We start from the raw sequence: 20,785 nt of genomic DNA, 5'->3' as shown, positions 1-20,785 counted from the left end.
CTTGGAATGCCCTCTTTGTCTTGAAGTACCAAGGTCCCTTCAAGGTTTAGTTCAAGTGCTGCCTCTTTCATTGCTTTCCTTATTCCCCCAGTTGTTAGCATTCTTCCACTGTATTTTTTTGTGTATGAATTCTGCATTCATTTATTTGTATGGCTATGTTGTAATCTAGTAGATTGTAATCTCCTAGTGATGTGGTAAATTGATAACTACAAAGATTTCCCTGGGCAATCAACTTCTAGACCCAACTTGGGTCTTGAAATTTATCAGTCTCTCCTTCCCATCTTCTGACCCTTTATTCCTTTATTCTCCCAGTATTAGCAGCATAGGATACAGCTTTGCTGACAAGACACTTGAAATGTAGCTGAGTAGGGGTACTTTTTTTTTTTTTTAGGTTTTTTGCAAGGCAAATGGGGTTAAGTGGCTTGCTCAAGGCCACACAGTTAGGTAATTATTAAATGTCTGAAGCTGGACTTGAACTCATGTACTCCTGACTCCAGGGCCGGTACTCTATCCATTGTGCCAACTAGCTGCTCTTGAGTAAGGGTACTTTCTAGTAAATATTACTACCTCCTTCAAAATTGACTTAATTTAAAGGCAAGTCTCCTGCTTCTCAATCTATTGCATTTTCCACCATAACATAGCATATATAATATCAGATACCCAGTTTGAATATGAAAAGTTATTCATGCTAAAGATTTTGCCTGCAGTAAATATCACTATTAAGCAGTATAAGTAACCAAGATTTTCTGGGTGTTTATAGTGGCTAATTTTAGGGGAGGGAGGGGTGATTTGTCTCTGAAGCCTATTCTCTATATTATTTAACTGTGAAGGTTCTCTAGATGAATGGTATTGTGGGAGAATTACCATTAAAAATTTAAGGAGCACAGAAAAAAACTGTTATGTTTATTGAAAATTATAATTCAACTAGCCAGATACCGAGTCAATGGGGTAGCGTCCTCAGCAGAAGTTATCTTTGGAAGACAGAATTGTTCTTGTTTATTCATAGAAAATGGCTCATTTTTAATGCAGTGTTTTAATAAATTCTCAGTTTTGATTGGCCTTAAAAGTTTTGACCGCTCTGATTATGCAGAGTATAAGTGCATGATCTGGTGTATAGTCTTTCTGAATTCAAAATTGAAGGAATTATCTTGGCACACATTCAACATCCCCAGCAGCATTGACACAAGTGGCTGCTATCTGGATGGCAACTCCTGTACTGAGCAGATGGGGTGAAAACAGGGGCAAAATCAGCCAAATAAGGCTTCTTGCAAAAGTTTAAAAGGAGAAAAAAGTTTGTTGAATTTTTAGCAGGCCAGCTAAGAGATTGCATATATTGAAGAAAACTCATTTCCTAAAATGTAACCCTAAAGGGTTACAATATACTATACTCAATACAAATGTTTCTTTGAGGTAGACAGTTTCCGCAAATTGGTCTTGTATGGGCTATTTTAGTATAAAATAAGCAGTAAATGAATCCAATCCTATATGGGCCTTCATACATGATTCATTCATAAGTCAGGAATTCCTAAATCATAAAGTAATCTGTAGAAATATTTACAAAGCATAGGGCAAGGCAAAAAACAAAAAAACACTTGTAAAACTTGGCCTTATTTTCCTTGTCTATAAAATGCACAGGTAGGTGGCACAATGGATATACTGCTGGATCTGGAGTCAGAAAAATTCATATTCATGAGTTCACATCTGACTCCAGATACCTGAGCTGTTTGACTCTGGGCAAGTCATTTCACTCTGTTTGCCTCACTTGCTTCATCTGTAAAGTGGGTTGAAGTGGGAAATGACAAACCACTCCACAATTTTTGTCACGAAAGTCCCAAATGAAGTCATGAAGAATCTGAAACAGTTCATCAAAAACAAATGGGTGGAGGGCAGCTAGGTGGTGCAGTGGATAGAGCACCAGTCCTGAAGTTAGGAGGACCTGAGTTCAAATCCGACCTCAGACAATTAATGATTATCCAGCTGTGTGAGACCTTTGGCAAGTCACTTAACCCCATTGCTTTGCAAAAACAAAAAATAGAACCAAATGGGTTAATTGCATTAGTTCTGAATCCTATGATTTATAATTTCTGGTCTTAAATTATGTAATAGTTCATATTATGTGTATTTTCATTAATAATAGCATATTTATAGAGAGATTTAATATTTACTAATTGCTTTACATAGATTATATCTCACTTGATAATTAAAAAAACCCCTGGAACAGTAAGTTTTATCACTTTTTTATTATTTTTTTTTGATAAAGAAAGTGTGGCTTAGAGAGCTCAAGCAAATTATTTGTCATCATATTGCTGATAAGTTAGGGAGGATTTAAATTCATGTCTTTTCTGGTTCAAAATTCATTATTCTTTCTAGTAATATGCCTCTATTTACCCAAGTCATCTTTGATGTTGGGTTCAGTTTAAGATATAGTATTTTTCAGTTTTATGAATGAAAGTGGATCCATTGACCTTAGGAATATCCTTGCATTTTTTTTTCATGAGTGTATGGCTTAGGATAAGAGGGGTAATAGAGGGAGGCCTGTGACTGCACATTTACTGTCATCTTGTTTTCATCTTCTCAGTTGTATTTAGAAAAACTCAGGATGGCTCAGAACATCCAAGCACGATCTCATTTGTGGGAAAACCAAGTAGGGTTCTGTTAAACTCTAATTTTTTAAACTATTTCTTAAAATGAAATGGAGGGTATGTTTTTTGTTGTAAATGATTCTTATTTGTTAAGTTTTTGTGGGTATTGAGTTTTATTTCTTCAAAACAGCATGTTTTTAAACCAAAGGTTCTTAATCCTATTACTTAAAGGTTAATTAGCTTTAGGTCAGATGGTAACTATTACATAATGGTTATGGAAAAAAACCAAATACAAAAAAAAGATTCAGAATATACAAGGGTTCCATATGTGGTTCAAATTTTCTCCTCCCTAAAATTAGCTAGAGTCCAATTGTGTTATAATGGTACCTTCTTCCAAATTCAAAATTCTGTGTGGCTAGTCTCCCCCTGTCTGGGATATACTGGAAAATATTTAGCAATTGACTCTTTTTTTAATTTATTTTTTATTCTCATTTTGTACAAATGTTTTTTTACATTAATAAAATATTCTTGTTTACAAGTAAACAAAATACCCCTCCCCCCATGAATATAGATAGACTTGCTTGGGCGAAAAAAAGGAAAGAGGAGAGAAAAAAAATTAAAATAAAAAAAATAGTAATAATTGTAGGTATGGCCAGGTGGCGCAATGGACGAAGCACCAGCCCTGGAGCCACGAGCACCTGAGTCCATATCCAGCCTCATAAACCCAACAATCACCCAGCCATGTGACATGCAAGCCACCCCAACCTCACTGCCCTGCAAAAACCAAAAAGAAGAAAAAAAAACCCAAAATAAAATAAAATAGTAGTAATAGTAGGGGTGGCTGGGTGGCAGACAGAGCATTGGCCCTTGAGCCAGGAGCACCCGGGTCCAAATCCGGCCCCAGACACCCAAAGATCACTCTGTTATGTGGCCCCAGGCAGGCCACCCAGCCCCACTTGCCTTGCACCCTCCCCAAATAATAATAACAAAAAATGTGCTTCAGTCTTTGTTCCAACACCAACAACTCTGTCACGGGGGGATCATATTCTTTATGATAAGTCCATCACAAAAGTTACTTCCATATTTTTCCAATGTTGCCATTGCTGATTGCAACTCCCTCCTTTCTTATTTCTCCACTACCATGTATTATATTTTCTCTCTCCTTTCACTTTGACTCTGCTGTAGGGTTGCTGAGTGGCTCAGCAGACAGATCCCTGGTCCTGGGGCCAAGAAGCTCTGAGCCCCCATACCACCCCTTAGGCCCAGAATCCACCCTGCCCTATGGTCCTGGGCAGGCCTTCCAATCCCAGCCCCTTGCAAGAAGTAAGAAAGAAAATGTGTTATATCTGACCATTCTCCCCCCATGGTCCATCCTCTCCTCCTTTATTCACATCCCCACCCCTTCCCCCTGCTCCCCCCTCCTTCTTACTCCAGTTGTCTATACCCCATTGAGTATATTTGCTGTTTCCTCTCCTAGCCATCTCTGATGAGAGCAAAGGTTCCCTCATTCCCCCTTGCCTCCCCCCTTCCATATCATTGCAATAGCTCATTGTAATAAAAAAAAAATCTTATTATGTGAAATATCTTGGACTATTCCCCCTCTCCTTTTTCTTTCTCCCATTCCATTTCCCTTTTTTTCTATTGACTCCATTTTTACACCATATTTTATCTTCAAATTCAGCTTTCTCCTGTGCTTCAACTATAAAAGCTCCTTCTACCTGCTCTATTAACTGAGAAGATTCATATGAATATTATCAGTGTCATTTTTCTATGCAGGAATACATGCAGTTCATCCTCATTAAGTCCCTCATATTTTCCCCTCTCCTCCAATCTCTATGCTTCACCTGAGTCCTGTATCTGAAGATCAATCCTTCTGTTCAGCTCTGGCCATTCCAAAAGGAACATTTGAAATTCCCCTGGTTCACTGAAAGTCCATCTTTTTCCCTGGAAGAGGACATTCAGCCTTGCTGGGTAGTTCATTCTTGGCTGCATTCTAAGCTCTTTTGCCTTCCGGTATATTGTATTCCAAGCCCTACAAGCTTCCAATGTAGTTGTTGCTAAGTCCTGTGTGATCCTGACTGCAGCTCCATGATATTTGAACTGTGTCCTTTTGGCTGCTTGTGATATTTTCTCTTTGACTTGGGAGTTCTGGAACTTGGCTATAATATTCCTAGGGGTTGGGTTTTTGGGATCTCTTTCTTAGGGGCATCTGTGGATTCTCTCCATTTCTACTTTGCCCTCTGCTTCTAGAATATTAGGGCAATTTTCCTGTAGTAATTCTTTGAAAATGATGTCAAGGCTCTTTTCCTGATCATGACTTTCAGGTATTCCAATAATTTTAAAATTATCTTTCCTAAGTCTGTTTTCCATATCAGTTGTTTTTTTCAATGAGATATTTCACATTTTCTTCTAATTTTTTATTTTTTTGGTTTTGAAGTATTGATTCCTGATTTCTGGTAAATTCATCAATCTCCCTGAATTCTATTCTTTGTCTGAAGGATTTGTTCTCCTCAGAGAGTTTTCTTATCTTCTTTTTCCATCTGGCCAATTTTGCTTTTTTAAAGCATTCTTCTCCTCAATAACTTTTTTGAACTGTTTTATCCATTTGACCTAAGCTGGTTTTTAGCATGCTATTTTCTTCAGCATTTTTTTGGATTTCCTTGACTAAGCTGCTGACTTCATTTTCATGTTTTTCCTGCATCTCTCTCCTTTCTTTTCCCAGTTTTTCTTCCAACTCCCTCATTTGATTTTCAAAGTCTTTTTTGAGCTCTGTCATAGCCTGAGCCCAATTTCTGTTTTTCTTGGAGTCTTTAGATGCAGGAGCTTGTGCTTCCTCATCTTCAGACTGAGTATTTTGATCCTTCTTGGGCTCATTTGCAAAATATTTCTCAATGGTGTTCCTCTTATTTCTCTGCTTGCTCATTTTCCCAGTCTGGGCCTGGTTTTGGGGCGTTTCCTGAGCTTTTGGGACACTTCCACAAGGGTCTCAGTGTGTGAGGCTCTGTCATCCCTCCTGGTCTGTGAATGACCATAAGCGCCCCCCTCTGCCACGGGGCTGAGGTGGGGGGGGGCCTGCTGTTCCATGGGGGGGCCTAGACTGCGATCAGGATCTGAATGTGGTCAGAGCCCCAGAGTCCTGTTACAGGGGCAGAGGACACTCTCTCTCTTCACTCCCCTCTCTCAGCTCAATGGGCTCATGCCCTGGGGGCTCCTGCTTACCAGCTCCGCCTGCTTCTGTTTCGGGGTCTGGGCTGCTATAAGACCAAGCTGCTCACTGTGTGCCTTGAGGGCTGGGCTCCACTGCTTGCTCTGGCAGAGGTCCCCCGCTGTTCCCCCACTTTGTGCCTGGTGCTCCCTGGGGTGCAGCTCTGGAGACTCCCCCGCTGCTGTGAGCTGAGGCTCCCAGCGCCCTGGGGCTGCCTCCGGGAGGCTGAAGTTCTTTGGCTCTGGCGGGCCACCCCTCTGGCAGGCCACCCCTCCAATCCTGGGGAACAGAGCCTTTCTGCTCTTTTCCAGGTTACCTGGAGTAGGAGAACTGCCTCACTGGGTCCCTCTGTGGGTTCTGTCTCTAGAAAGTTTAGTTAGAGTCCTTAGCTGATGAGTTTTATCAGAGAGCTTCTAAGACTGGATCCCTTCATGTCGCCATCTTGGCCCCGCCCCAGCAGTTGACTCTTAAAAAGATAGTGCAATCATGACAAACTCATCCCCTCTCTAATTTTAAATTCTGATTTAAAGTTCTGAGTTTCACATTCTATTCCAACTTCCCTACCTCTCCCCTTTCTTTTCCCTGAGATGGTAAACTATTAGAAATAGATTATATATGTGCAATTATTCAAAACATTTCCATATTAGTCATTTTGTATAAGACGTGAATAAAAGAAATTCATTGAAAAATTGCATGCTTCAGTCTGTATTCAATCACTATCAGTTCTTTCTCTAGAGCCAGATCATGTGCTTTATCATTAGTCCTTTGGGATTGTCATGTCATACTATTAAGTTTAATCTGCCATGTTAATATTTTCTCTATCATTTTCTTAAGGTTATACAATCAACAAAACAATAAATTAAACTCAGATTTGTAGGACCTACTAATTTCAGAGGTGTAAATACACTAAAAATTTCATATAAACTATTTTGAAAACCTTGGATCTGGTTCTGGCATATGTCTGCATTGCAGACATATAAGTCTTAGCCGAGACTGGTAAAATGCATAGAGGATTGAAATGGAAAGATACTCCTATTATAGTTTCTAAGTTTCACTGATCAAAATCACAGAGCTTCTGAGTTAGAAAGAGTCACAAGAGTGACTTGAACCCAGATCTAAACAGAGTTCCCCTCTACAACTACCTCTTAGGTTTGTGTCCAGTTTTGTTTGAAGAAAAACCTCTGGTAAAGAGGAATTCACTACACCCCAAGCTAGATAGCCTTTCCACTTCTTTTTATTGGGGAATTTTTCATACATCGAACCTACAGTTTTCTTTCTGCAAATTCTAAGCCACCTGATTCCTTTTTTTTCTGATTCTCTTGGGTCAAATCTGATCTTTCTCCCATGACATTCTTTCAAATACCTTAACATGAACAATAAAACTTGATTGAAATAAATAAATATTTATTAAATTCCCATTATGAGCAAGGATGGAAAAAGTAAAACAATACTCCTTGCTTTCAAAGAACTATGTTCTGTCTTATATTAGATTATTATTTTATGATGGTGAGACAGAGAGAGAGAGAGAGAGAGAGAGAGAAAGAGACAGAGAGAGAGACAGAGAGAGACAGAGAGCGAGACAGAGACAGAGAGAGAGAGAGAGAAAGAGAGAGAGAGACAGAGAGAGAGAGAGGAGAGAGAGGAGAGAGAAGAGACAGAGAGAAAGGAAAGAAAAGTGAGAAAAGAGAGAAAAGAAGAGAAAGAGAGGAGAGAAGAGAGAATTAAGAAATTAAGAGAGATTGTTAAGAGAGGAGCAATAGAAAAAGAGAAACAGAGAGAGAGAGAGAGAGAGAGAGAGAGAGAGAGAGACAGAGAGAGAGAGAGACAGAGACAGAGATAGAGGGCCAGAGAGAGACAGAGAGAAGATTAACAATTAGGGAAGAAGGAAAGGGTTTTTTTTAAATGAATTTTAGATATTAAAAATCAACATATTTATTGAATGCTATAGAAGGAAACACTACATTGCAGAACCAGATTAATAAAAGTCAAATTTGTATAATACTTTGGTGTTTTCAAAGCACTTTCCTTTCTTTTTAAAAATTCAATTTTATATTCAGTTTCAAATTCTCTTCCTTCTACCACCTTATTCCCTCACCCATTGAGAAAGAAAGAAAAACAAAGGTCATTGCAAGTATATATAGTCATGATAAACAAAATCCTGCATTAATATGTCTAAAAACAGAAGAAAATATGCTTCAGTCTATACTCTGCCTCCATCAGTTATCTGAAGGAGCAGATGAGTTATAAGGAAATATTTCATATAGGAAATGAGACATTAGCTAAGACTTGAAGAAAGTTAAGGTTACTAATAGGTGAAGGTGAGAAGGGAATGCATTCTAGGCATGGAAGAGAGCTAATACGAATGTCTGGAGACAGGAGATGGAAAACAAAGTTTGGGAGAATGCAGTAAGACATTTCATTAGGCATGTGGAATTCACATTCCGGAAAGGAAGTAAAGCAATATAAGATGCTGGAAAGATAGGTTGGAGTCATATTGTGGGTGGGTGGGATCTGGGACAGACTCCTTTGGCTAGTACAATGGTTTTGGTCACAGATTATCCTTCACTGGCCCCAGGTTCAACCTTACTAGCTGCTTTATAAGCTTAGTGTTTTGAATGATAAAAAAGATTTGTCTGTGGGTAAGAAAGGTGGTCAGAAATATTTTTTTGAGCTTTGTTTTTGAGTGCCTTGGAAGCACTTATTTTGGGGCTTAACAAAGATTGATTGTGTTTTTTTAATTCTTTGTTTTTAAACTTTGATTATTAGAAATGTCTTAATTGAATTTTATGATTCATGAATGCCTATTGCTTTAAAAAACCAAATAAAATCCCACTTGAACCTGCTGAACTAAGCCAAATTTAGGCTTAATCCACACTAGCTAGCTTTAAATGCCATGTTAAAGAACCTGCACTTTTCTTAGAAGTTCTAGGAAGCTGTGGATGATTTCTGAGCATTAGATTGCAATCACCAGATCTGTGCTTTAGGAAGTTGATTTTGGAACTTTATGGAACTCCAGTGAATTGGAGAGAAAGAAAGGAAAGAAGCATGATATTCAACGAGGAGACTTTTAGAATGGTTTAGGCAAGAGGCAATGAGACTTGTTGAGTGGCATTGTTGAATGTCAAGGAGAAGATAGAAAAGATCTGGTACCCCACTAGAAATGGAGAATGATGGTGACAAAAGAGCTTGAAATGATTCCCAGGTTTCAAATCTGAGAGACTGAAAGGATCATGGAGTCTTCAATAGAAATATGGAAGTTTGGAGGAGAGACAAGTTTAATGGAGAAGATAATGAGACCTATTTTGGACTTGTGAGTAAGTTTTTCTTATCTATCCCTCTTCCTTCTCTTCTCATAGCTAAACTTCTTCATTTCCTTCAACAGATCCTCTTAGCATGGTTCCATAACTTGATTTTCTTCCCCTGGAACCTCTTCATTGAATCATTGTTCATCTCCCTTAAATTAAGCGACAAGTTTCTTTGCACTCATCATATATGAAAACATGTCTCAATCAATTTTAGATTGAGTACAAATTGCTGTGATCAATTTAGATGTATTTTAAAGCTATTGGATAAACTAAAGTGACAAGCAAATGAAATGTGTTGTATTTGGTTGAAGGAATTTGGTTATGCCCTATGGCATGAACCATCTAGGATTCTTTGGATTTGAATATGTGGCAAGCTTATGCAGTAGAGAGAGGAGAACTCCTTTGCCTTGACCTTAGACTCAGTCTCTCCTGGACTTAAAAAGGGATCTGGAAGATTTTGATTTTTTATTAGCATCCTAGCAATGTCCCTATTGATAGTAGTATCTTCATTGAGAGTCTTGGATGACTGGATAAGTTGAGAAAGGAATCCAACAGAACAACTACAGCATATCTAAGAGAGGCAGCTTAGGATTTAAGCAAAACATTATATTTAGCAATGGAGATACAAAAAGAAAGCCAAATTGGAAGCTTAGTGGTACAGTAGATAGGGTGCTGGACCTAGATTCAGAAAGACCAGATTCCAAATTCGGCCTCAGACATTTACTAGCTGAATGACCCTAGGTGAATCGTGTCATTTCTGTCTTAGTTTCTTCATCTGTAAAATGAGTATAAGAAGTTAACTTCCCAGTGTTGTTGGGAATATCAACTGAGATACCATTTATAAAGAACTTAGAACAGATTGGCACAAAGTGGGTGCTTAAATGCATTTTTCCTTCTTTTCTTATTTTTCTCTCCTTTGACCTTTTAAATACTAAAATTTCAAATGTGGAACAGGGTCTTCAGAATCAAATTTCAGGGGTGGCTAGGTGGTGCAGTGGATAGAGCACCGGCCTTGGAGTCAGGAGTACCTGACTTCAAATCTGGTCTCAGACACTTAATAATTGCCTAGCTGTGTTGCCTTGGGCAAGCCACTTAATCCCATTTTCCTTGCCAAAAAAAAAAACCACCTTAGAAAAAGAATCAAATTTCAAATTCCTGATATATTATTTTTAAAATTCTCTATCTTTACTGTTGAACAAGCAATTCAAATGCCTATAAAATAGATTTAAAAAACAATTTCAATATAGTAGTAGTCTCATCTTTTTTTTTTTTTTTTTTTTTTTTTTTTACTGTGTTAAGTAGTCTGGTTAACTGTTCAAGGCTCAGCTTAAAAACAAACAAGTTGTCTTTGGTGAAGGTAGAGAGGAAAACTCTTGCTACAATATTTTGTTTCATGTTTTTCTTACAGGTGTTCTTTTGACCCTAATTAAAGCCAGGCAGCCCTGGACACTGAAGTTTCCACATTTCTATAGGCTAAGGAGGAAGTAAACACTTTCTGATTTTGTTAAAGCAGCTTACCATATTATATCCCAAAATATCCCCCATATTATTAAAACAATAACAGTTATTTGAGTTTTGGGTCACTAATTTTTATTCATCAATTTTTAAGATTCGTAGAATATGAATATAATTTATCACTCATGTAACTTCAATGACCAGATACATTTGTACTAACTTAGGTCCCCTAATTAACTCTTGGATACCAATCAGAATTCCTTAAATTACCTAGGAAACTGAAACTTCCATGAAAAAATCCAATCTTTAAAATAACATGATTGTGTCTGAAGTGTGTTGCTTTTAAGAACCATGTACATGATTTTTTTTTAGGTTTTTTTTTGCAAGGCAAATGGGGTTAAGTGGCTTGCCCAAGGCCACACAGCTAGGTAATTATTAAGTGTCTGAGACCGGATTTGAACCCAGATACTCCTGACTCCAAGGCTGGTGCTCTATCCACTACGCCACCTAGGCACCCCTCCATGTACATGATTTTTAAAAAACATAAACAAATAATCTCAATGTGAGGTATCTAGCTCTAAAAATATCATCAGCATGAAGTAAGGTTCGAGTTTTATCCAGTATTCCTGATGCATGGAGTACAACATTCCAATAGTCATTGATCCTACTATAAAAGCTTGGGCTCCCAGAAACATGTGAATCTAGTGGACAGACATTTTAGTGATCCCTCTTCTCTTTAGTTTGTATAAATCATATGCAACAATAGTTACAAAGCCTGTCATTACATTTGGGACAAATGGTGCCTTTTTAGCTTTTCTGGCAAGTTTTGATCCCGAGGTTTCATTATAAGTAGAAAAAGAAACATCTATATCTTTGTAATTGGTTGAAGAACTTTCAGAACAGGACAGAGTTCAAATGATTTATACAAGTAGCTACTGGCTTCTGTTTCCATATTCCTGATATTTTGAGAATGGTAAATTCTGAACCTGGCTAGCATGGGTTTTGAATTACTCATTGTTGGGGTAGCTACATGGAACAGTAAATAGATTGCAAGCCTTGGAGTCAGGATGACCCGAGTTCCAATTTGACCTCAGACACATAATAATTACCTAGCTGTGTGACTTTGGGCAAGTGACTTAATCCAATTACCTTGCAAAAAACCAGAAAAAAAGCAACAAAAAAGAATTACTCATTGTTCCTGCTTAAAGTTAGTCATGCACTATGGTGATGGCAACATTAGGGATGGGTTAGAGGTGGACTAGCATGGAAAGGGGGTGTGAAAGTCAGAATATTTGCAGGATGACCACCATCTGGTGGCCATATGGGGTTCTCCAACCTTTAAGAGACTGTCTCCATATGTATATGAAAGAGATTATAATAAGAATCACTTTAATTGGTGGCTTGAATAGGTCACCACCTCAGATAACTCCTTTGTTGGAAAATGACCTTCCTGTACGTTAAGGGGAGAGATATGAGTTGCTTTGGGTGGCAGGAGTGTCCCAAGTGTCACTTAATATATACATAAACAAGGGTCATCTATTTATTCCTCATATTGATCTTTTAAGCAATTAACATTCCAGGTCTTTTTTTTTTCACATGAGATCTGTTAGACTTTGTCCTTTTCATCTTCTATTTAACAACTAATTTTTTGAATCCGAGTGCAAGACTACACTTTTTCCTATTACACTGTCATTATTGTTGTTCATCTGATTCTACCTCCTGTGGTCTATACGGGTCGTGTGGTTTTCTTTGCAAAAATACTGGAGTGTTTCGGTATTTTATTCTCCAGCATATCGAGGTGAACAAAAGTTAAGAGACTTGTCTAAGGTTACAAAATTATTAAGTGTAGGAGGTCAAATTTGAACTCAGGTTTTCCTGATTCCAGGCTCAATACTTTATCCATTGAACTATCTAGCTGCCTCCTAGACTGAGGTTAAGGATTTACACAAATTCATACAGCTAGTAAAAGTCTGAGATTGTATTTGAATTCAGGTCTTCTTGACTCTAGGTCCAATACTCTTTCCACTGAGCATCTAGCTTCCCATTCTATTATATTTGTTGTTCAGCTGCTTTTCCACTCATGTCTGACTCTTTGAGAGTTTTTGTTGTTTTCTTGGCAAAAATACTGGAGGGGTTTGCCATTTCCATGAGGAAACTTAGGCAAATAGAGTTGTGACTTCATAAAGCCACCCAGATATTAAATGTCTGAGGTCAGATTTGAGTTGAGGTCTTCCTGACTCCAGGTCTAGTGCTCTATCCATGATGCTACCTTGCTGCTTATTACTTTATGTCATACTGATGATGATGATGATGATGATGTTTGCCCTTTATTCTTGAAGAAGACTGTGACATCAGGGAGGTGATGCCATGACAAACAATGTGAATTGGATTTGAATGAGGGGATGCTGTGTTAAGAAACCAACCTTACTTTCTTCTCCAGAGCCATCTGGGTCCAGTGGGCAGATATGAATCAGGACGACTGGAGATGGCCCTGGATGCAAGGCAGTCAAGGTTAAGTGACTTGCCCAAGATCATACAGCTAGTAAGTATCAAGAGGCTGAATTTGAACTTAAGTCCTCCTGTCCAGGGTCCAAATGTCATATTAATTTTAGATTGTCATTTTAGACTGCCATGATTTTTTTGGAATACATATTTTACCTCCTAATATATTAGTTTCCCTGCTTTATGTCATCTTGAATATTGATAAACTTGCCTATATAATACCTTTAACCAAACTATGGATAAAAGTGTTGAGTGTATCAAAATTGTTGCAGGGGTAGTTAGACAATTCTTTGGGCATAGACTGGTTAAATTTTGAAGGAGTCAGAACGAGTCTGACAGGGTTTTCTCTCTCAATTGCTACCAGTTCACTTTTCTTTATTTTTAATTCTGTACAATATTAAGCACAGGATTTAAAATATTTACTCAGAACATTAATCATCCCTATTTTCTGGCCTGGTCTCCACTGACTTCCACTGAACTGTATGACTAAGATTTAAAAAAAGTCAGCTCAGATATATGGATAGTTTAATTTATTATTCTTTCAAGCTGTTTCACTTATTCAGATTGAGGTAAGAATTATAATCATTTAAAAATCTTAAAATTTCAATATAAAAACTGATTCATCAAATTATGGTGCTGATTTTTAAAAGAGGAAGACTGAGTAAAGGAGTCAAGTGCAAAAGGAAAAAGTTCTCTTTATTTTAACATCATAAATACCATGCATCTGGGGATAGTAATGAAGTAACTATGTAATATGAAAGCAATTTTACAATTTTTTCTAAGAATTATAAAATCCTCCAAAAGACTTAGATAATGTGTATTCTCCTCTAGGATTCTTTCGGTTTTGCTATTGTTCATTTGGACATTCTTGAAATAATGACTCATCTTAAGAAAATTGCTTTGTTAAATGAAAGCCTGATGTGCCTTCCATGACTATTATACTCAAAACTACTTGATACCCTCATATTCTATGAGATATTACCCATTTATAAATATTTTCTATCATTGAGCTTCCCCCCCTTCCATATGCATATTTTTCATTATTCCTAATGTTAACTTAGGTGGTTGTTGTTAGGCAGCTATATGGAGCCATGGAGAGAGAGAACTAGGCTACATATCAGGAAAGATCTGAGTCTAAATATGACCTTAGACACTTCCTAGAGAAGTTACTTAACCTCTAGCTGCCTGTTTTCGCCTTATCTGCAAAATGAGATATGACTCTGGAGTTGTAAGGATAAAATGAGATGTCTGTAAAGTGTTTTGCAAATCTTAAAGCCCTATATAGATATTAAGTATTTATTAGTAATTTCAGTAATGGATAGACACTAATCAAACATCTCCTACAGTCCTCTCTCCCTAGATAAGGTTCCACATTGGTTTTTTCAGCTTCTCTGCTCACAGTACCTCTTTTCTTACAAAACAGGATCTATACAAATATATGTATATATGCATATACACACATCTGCTTTAATCATCACCAGAGTTCTCCACAAACTCTTATCAAGAGTCTTTTCTGATAATCCCATTTCGAAAAGAAATTGAAGAAACCATCTAAAATCTCCGTACTAAAAAGTCTCCAGGTCCAGATGGATTTACAAGTGAATTCTACCAAACATTTAAGGAACAATTAATTCCCATTCTACATAAACTATTTAAAAAAGTAAGAGTTCTGCCAAGTTCCTTTTGTGACATCAACATGGTGCTGATACTTTCTCAACAAAAACAAAGAAAATTATAGACCAATCTCCCTAATGAGTATTGATATAGAAATCTTAAATAAAATTTTAGCAATGAGACTCAAGTTATTATTAGGATAATACACCATGATCAGATAGGATTTATACCAGCGATGGTTCAATATTAGGAAAACATTTAACATAATTGAACATATCAATAGCAAAACCAACAGATGTTGGAAAAGCCTTTGATAAAAATGCAACATCCATTCCTATTTAAAACACTTGAAAGTTTAGGAATAAATGGAAAACCCCTAAGGCATTTTAGAATCTATCTTTTGAGTTCCTTTTCTCTTATTCAGGATTTCTCAGTCTAAATTGTTATCAAAGTAACATTTCCAAATTCTTTTAAATCCTTATATAGCGCTGGTTCTCTTTCAAACCATTTCAGGGTTTTATTCTTAGCAAAACTATTAAGATGGTGGGTAAGAAAAGGAGTTTTCCTCATTATTCACATCAACTTGGCAGCAAATCTGGACAGGGCAGGATGGAGCTAGTGAAGCTGTAACCTTTACCCTATTTCCACAGTCCAAAATCACTTTACTCCTTACACTTTTAATTTGCCTGTCTTCCCTAGATAAGTAAATCTGTTGGCTATATCAGGGTTTTAGGACCTGGAAAATCTGTTCCTTCTAAATGTATGTCCCTTTTAATAAACTAATTCATATCATCATGATTGAAATTGTGTTTTTCTATGAGGTAAAATGATCCTGAGTTATGGAGATCCAATAGAGATAGGAATATGTTCATTATTTGTAAACTTATAAGTGCTAAAAATGACTGTCATTAATATTATTATTATTGTTATTATGTAGTATGATATACCGGATGGAGTTGTCCTGGTGGGCCTAGGCTCATTATTGCCCCTGATAACATATTGGCTATGTGACACTAGACAGTTAGGTAGTACAGTAGATAACTGGTTGGAACTGGAGTCCAGATCCTCTCTCAATTACTTAACTCAATTACATCCTAAGGTTCTTCATTCCTAATGATGTTGGGTAAGTCATTTAACCTCTTGGTCTCAATTTCCTTCTCTGTAAAATGGGGCTAATAATAGTATGTACCTTATAGGACTATTGTGAAGATCAAATGAGATAATATTTATGAAATACTTTTCAAACCTAAAGGTTTTATATAAATTAGTGATTATGAAAAAGATTATGATGATGATGATGATGATGATGATGATGATGATGATGATGATGATGATATTACTTAACCTCTTGGGACCGTCCTTAACTCTTAGTTGCAAAAAAGTGGCAAAGTGAATTTATGTAAGGAAGTTCTTACAGTGGAGAATTCCCATTCCAGTGAGATTATTGGCCCAATTTCCTCTACTATTACTATTATTGCTGATGTACACTATTTTTGAGAGGACCCACATGAATTGATTTCTAACATTGGAAGATGAATATTTAGTAGAGACTTGGTGGGGAAGCTTAGGGCATAGGTGAGCACTATAAATCTCATGGGATCCTAGATATCTGAATCTTAGTGTTATTGTCAATGAAGAAAAATTCTTCTGGCAACTCTAGCCTTGCATCTATTATTCCTTTCAGGAGTCTTGACCTTTACTGATAGGCTTTCCTAAGGAATTCACACAACTGCTCTGGTTTCTTATAGAAGCTAGGACCAGCTGGGAAATTCAGCATGACACAGCTTGCTTTGTAAGATTTTATCTTCTAGTGAAAACTGGCAGTTAAAAAGAAAGGAGAAGTGGAATTTAGCTTTGGAGGATCATTGGCCATTGGGGCATGTAAACAAAATAAGTGCAATTTGGTTGCCAGACCTTAATGAGAACAATTCCTCCTTCCCCATTGCCTAATAAATAACAAGGAAGCTCAGAGTTTTCAAATTCCACTGAATCTTCACTGCTAATTCATAACATGTTTGTTACTTAATAACTCATGAAATATTTTCTTTGACTTAGTCTTAATGATCACCTTCCATATAACAACTGAAATGATTTTCCTTTAATTAAAATCCTTTCATGTCTCTACTTAATAAAGTCAAGTGAGTCCTTATTGATTGCATGATAAAAAATGAAAGTCATTTGTTTTTTAAAGACTTTCACTACTTAGTGTCAACCTTTCTCTCAACTTCATTATATCCTATTTCTCTTCTTGTATTCATTCAACAAATTTCATTCTTCTTCACACATAGTATTTTATCCTCCATCTCTTTGCTTTTCACCAAATTGACCTTAAATGTACTCTTTTCTCATTTCTACCAAAATAATTCCTCTTTTCCTTTTCTATGTACCATCTTTTTATGTGGTTTTTCCTGATCCTCAAGTTATTAGTGCCCTTCCTCCTTTAACTACCTAGTATTTATATTAATTTATTCTACATATATGTACAAATACATATATACATATACACATATATGTATATAAATTATATACACATTTTAACTTCCCTGACAGAATAGTAGCTTCTTGAGAGAGAAATGGTTCACTGGTATTTGCATATCTAGAGTTTAGCACAGTGGCTGACCCATGGTAGGCACTCTATAAACACTTGATGATACATTGATTTTTCTCCAGGTTCAAGTCATTTCACTAATAACAATAGCAAAATATTTTAAAATGCTCTCCCACTTGATCCCCTAACAAGTTTGGGAGGTAGGTTCTCTTATTATCATCATTTTACAGATTAGAAAACTGAGGCAGACAGAAGTTAAGTGGATTGCTTTGGGTCACACAGCTAATAAATGTCTAAGGTTAGATAAACTCAGGTCTTCCTGATTCCAGTTCTGGCACTCTATCCACTGAAACCCTTAGCTGTCCTATCACAACAGTTTGCACAGATCTTTTCATGTTAATCTGAATTTTTCACATTTGTCATTTTTTCCAATGTCACATGTAATAGTACCCTCATTGTTCTCAGTTTCATTTTAAAAAACATCCTCACATGCATGTGTGAAAGAGAAAAATTTGGGTTAATGGATTTGTTAATGCAGTACAACAATTAAAGAAGCTGTTAACATAATATTTCATTAAAAAGATGGTATTTATAGAACACAGAAAATTGCTCAACAATGGTTCATGGATTTAATGTAAAACTGTCAAATTTTGCTCATCAACACATAGTAACAGTAAGGCTTTAATAGTAAGGTAGCAAACAACAATGAATATCTATTAAGCACCTGCTGTATAAAAAGTACTATGATATATTTTAAGGATATCAGGAAGTTCATATAAGATAAGAGTCTCAAGGTCTTTGGGCTTCTGAGGAAGTTAATCACTCATCTACCTTTACTTGTCTTTGGTGTATCCATTTTACAAGATGTTATAATTATAGACAAGATATTTAATAACAGAAGAATCTTACTTTTTGTACATAAGAAAATGAACATTCATTAATGAACTGAAGATATTGTTACTGATTTGGCAATTTTTGTTAGAATTTTCTTTGGGTTGTTTGCTTCTAATGCTTAGTGACCTATACCTTTTTTTATGGAATTCCTTCAGAGTTTAATGCTTTAGTTTTTGGGACCCGGAATATATAATATATTCCTGAGAAAACTGTGGAACAAAATTTAAGTTTTTCTAAATTCTCATGCCTCCAAAGAGAAAAGTCAGCAAGCACTTAGTTTAAAAGAAATTGCCTAAATTTTGTTTAAAAAGTCATAGAATAAACAACTACTTTAACAACATGATTCACTGAGAAATTTTAGATTGTTTGTTTGTTTGAGTTTAGTTTAGAAATAGTGACCCTCAGACTACTTAAATATATTTGTTTCCATAGGGAGCAATGAAACAGTGCAGGCAAAGAGCTATTCAGCAACTAATTTAAACTATGCAAAATAGAAGGTAGAGCCAAGTTCAAACACTTGGACTGAAAAAACAAAAATGGGCCCACCAAGAAACTATAGGCAAATTCTTCACCTTTTATGTGGAACTTAGGTACTTTCTATGATTTTAAAATTAAACTCTTTCCAGACCACATTCCCCCCCTTCCTCATTTTTTTTATCTTAGTGCTGTCTCTACTTTTTTTTTTAGTTTTTGCATGACAGTAGGGTTAAGTGACTTGCCCAAGGCCACACAGCTTGGTAATTATTAAATGTCTGAGGCAACATGTGAACTCAGGCACTTCTGAGTCCAGGGCCGTGCTCTATCCATTGTGCCACCTAGCCACCCCTGTTTCTACTTTATGATCCAGGAATGTAGTTCTATCTCTAGGTCCTCAGGCTACCACTTTCTATCCCTGAAAATAACTGATTTTGTTCAACAAACTTGAGACTTGACTCTCTCTGAGTGTATTTACATCTAGCTAGAACTGTTTCTTTGCTTTCAATCCCTAGGTAGGGACTGGGAAGAAAAGAATATACATATGGAGGGACTTAGTTTTCCCTCTGTTTCTTACTCTGCCATTATGTTAGAGATGCAAGAAATAAAATATACCTTTTGGAGAATGTATTTTGGAGTCATGGAAATTGTATCCTTTGTATATAGTACAGTGCCAGGTAAGTATTAAGCATTTCATAAATGCTTGTTGAATTTACCTATACAATATTATACTTACACAATCCAATATTTTCAGACAGGATAAAGATGTCAGAACTATCCCTTTTGGAAGAGAATGAAAGAAATATTATTTCAATTGCCTTAGGGCAATGTGGGGGGAAAGCACATGTTTTAGACCATGGGAGGATAATGTTGGAAGGGAAAAAACTCCATGAAAGCAGTAGTTTAATATATTTTACTATTTTTTGAGTTTCTTTGATGCTCCAGAAGGAATTCAATATATGTTCCAGCAGACATCTTAAGAAGTCAAGGAAAATGCCTTTTTTATTGCCATTCTTATATTTGATTTGGGTTGAAATTTTTAGATACTTTTGAATAAAACAGAATGTGTTTTGTGTGCCTAGTTGTAAAATTCAATGGAAAAGATGAAATATTTCTCCCTTTTAGCTGTTTATTTAAAATAATCAGAAATGGTGGCCATGAGAGAAGTCTCTTTACCATGTCTTACATGTATATTGTTTGCTCAGGTCTTTGATGCCTTCTCTTTTTTTCTGAATTAACTTCCACAACTTTTTGCCAATCCTTGACCATATCTACCATCAAGAACTCTTTCAAATCTCATGTCAAAAGTGTCTTTCCTAATTAATCCCATGATGGCTATTGCCACCATCTGATTCTGTGTTCCTTCAGTGATTTTAAAAAACAAACTTTTACAGCATTGTCATGGCAATGATTCTTCCCCTCTCATTTTAAGTAATTATGTTATAACTCTGACTAGATTATAAACATATTGAAGGCAGTGACTCTGTCTTCTAATGTACCACAAATATAATTTTGAGGATGATGACAAAGGCTTATCTTTTAGTGCTTGGTGAAAATGATCATGTAAGCTTCTAATGACCTCAAGCCAAAAAAATTTTAATTTTTAATGTTTTATTTTTATTTTCAAATTTTAAGTTTTATTTTTAATGCCCTTTCCCCATACATATTTAAATATACATATACATACACACATCTATAGCTAATCTACATCTACATCTATATCTATATCTATCTACATCTACATCATCTACATCTGCATCTGCATCTGCATCTGCATCTACATCTATATCTACATCTATATCTATATCTATATATACATATCTATCTATCTATCTATCTATCTATCTATCTATCTATCTAGTATTTTTTTTACCATTCTGTAGGTTTAGCTGGAGATCATGAAATCCAGAAGTTTAGACAAGAGGAAAATGATTAAAAAAATTCCCTGCTTGTCTGCCTCAAATAGAGGTACAGGGACAGATGACTATTCCATCTCTCTTTCCAAAGAACAGAAGGGAAGGACCCCAGAGGCAGGGAGTATGGAAGAGATATTAACTAAGGAGTTGATTTCATTTTGCAGAATGATGAGTTTTTAGAGATCATGAGTTCCAAGAAATCAGCCAGATAAGCCTAGGGAAAAAACTCTGTTGCGGTCTGCTACCTACTGTAATGCTTTTGGTGATATGTGCCATTTCCATAGCATGTG

This window comes from Macrotis lagotis, chromosome 1 (genome assembly GCF_037893015.1).
Source record: "Macrotis lagotis isolate mMagLag1 chromosome 1, bilby.v1.9.chrom.fasta, whole genome shotgun sequence".
NCBI lineage: Eukaryota > Metazoa > Chordata > Mammalia > Peramelemorphia > Peramelidae > Macrotis > Macrotis lagotis.
This window is presented reverse-complemented; position numbering follows the sequence as displayed.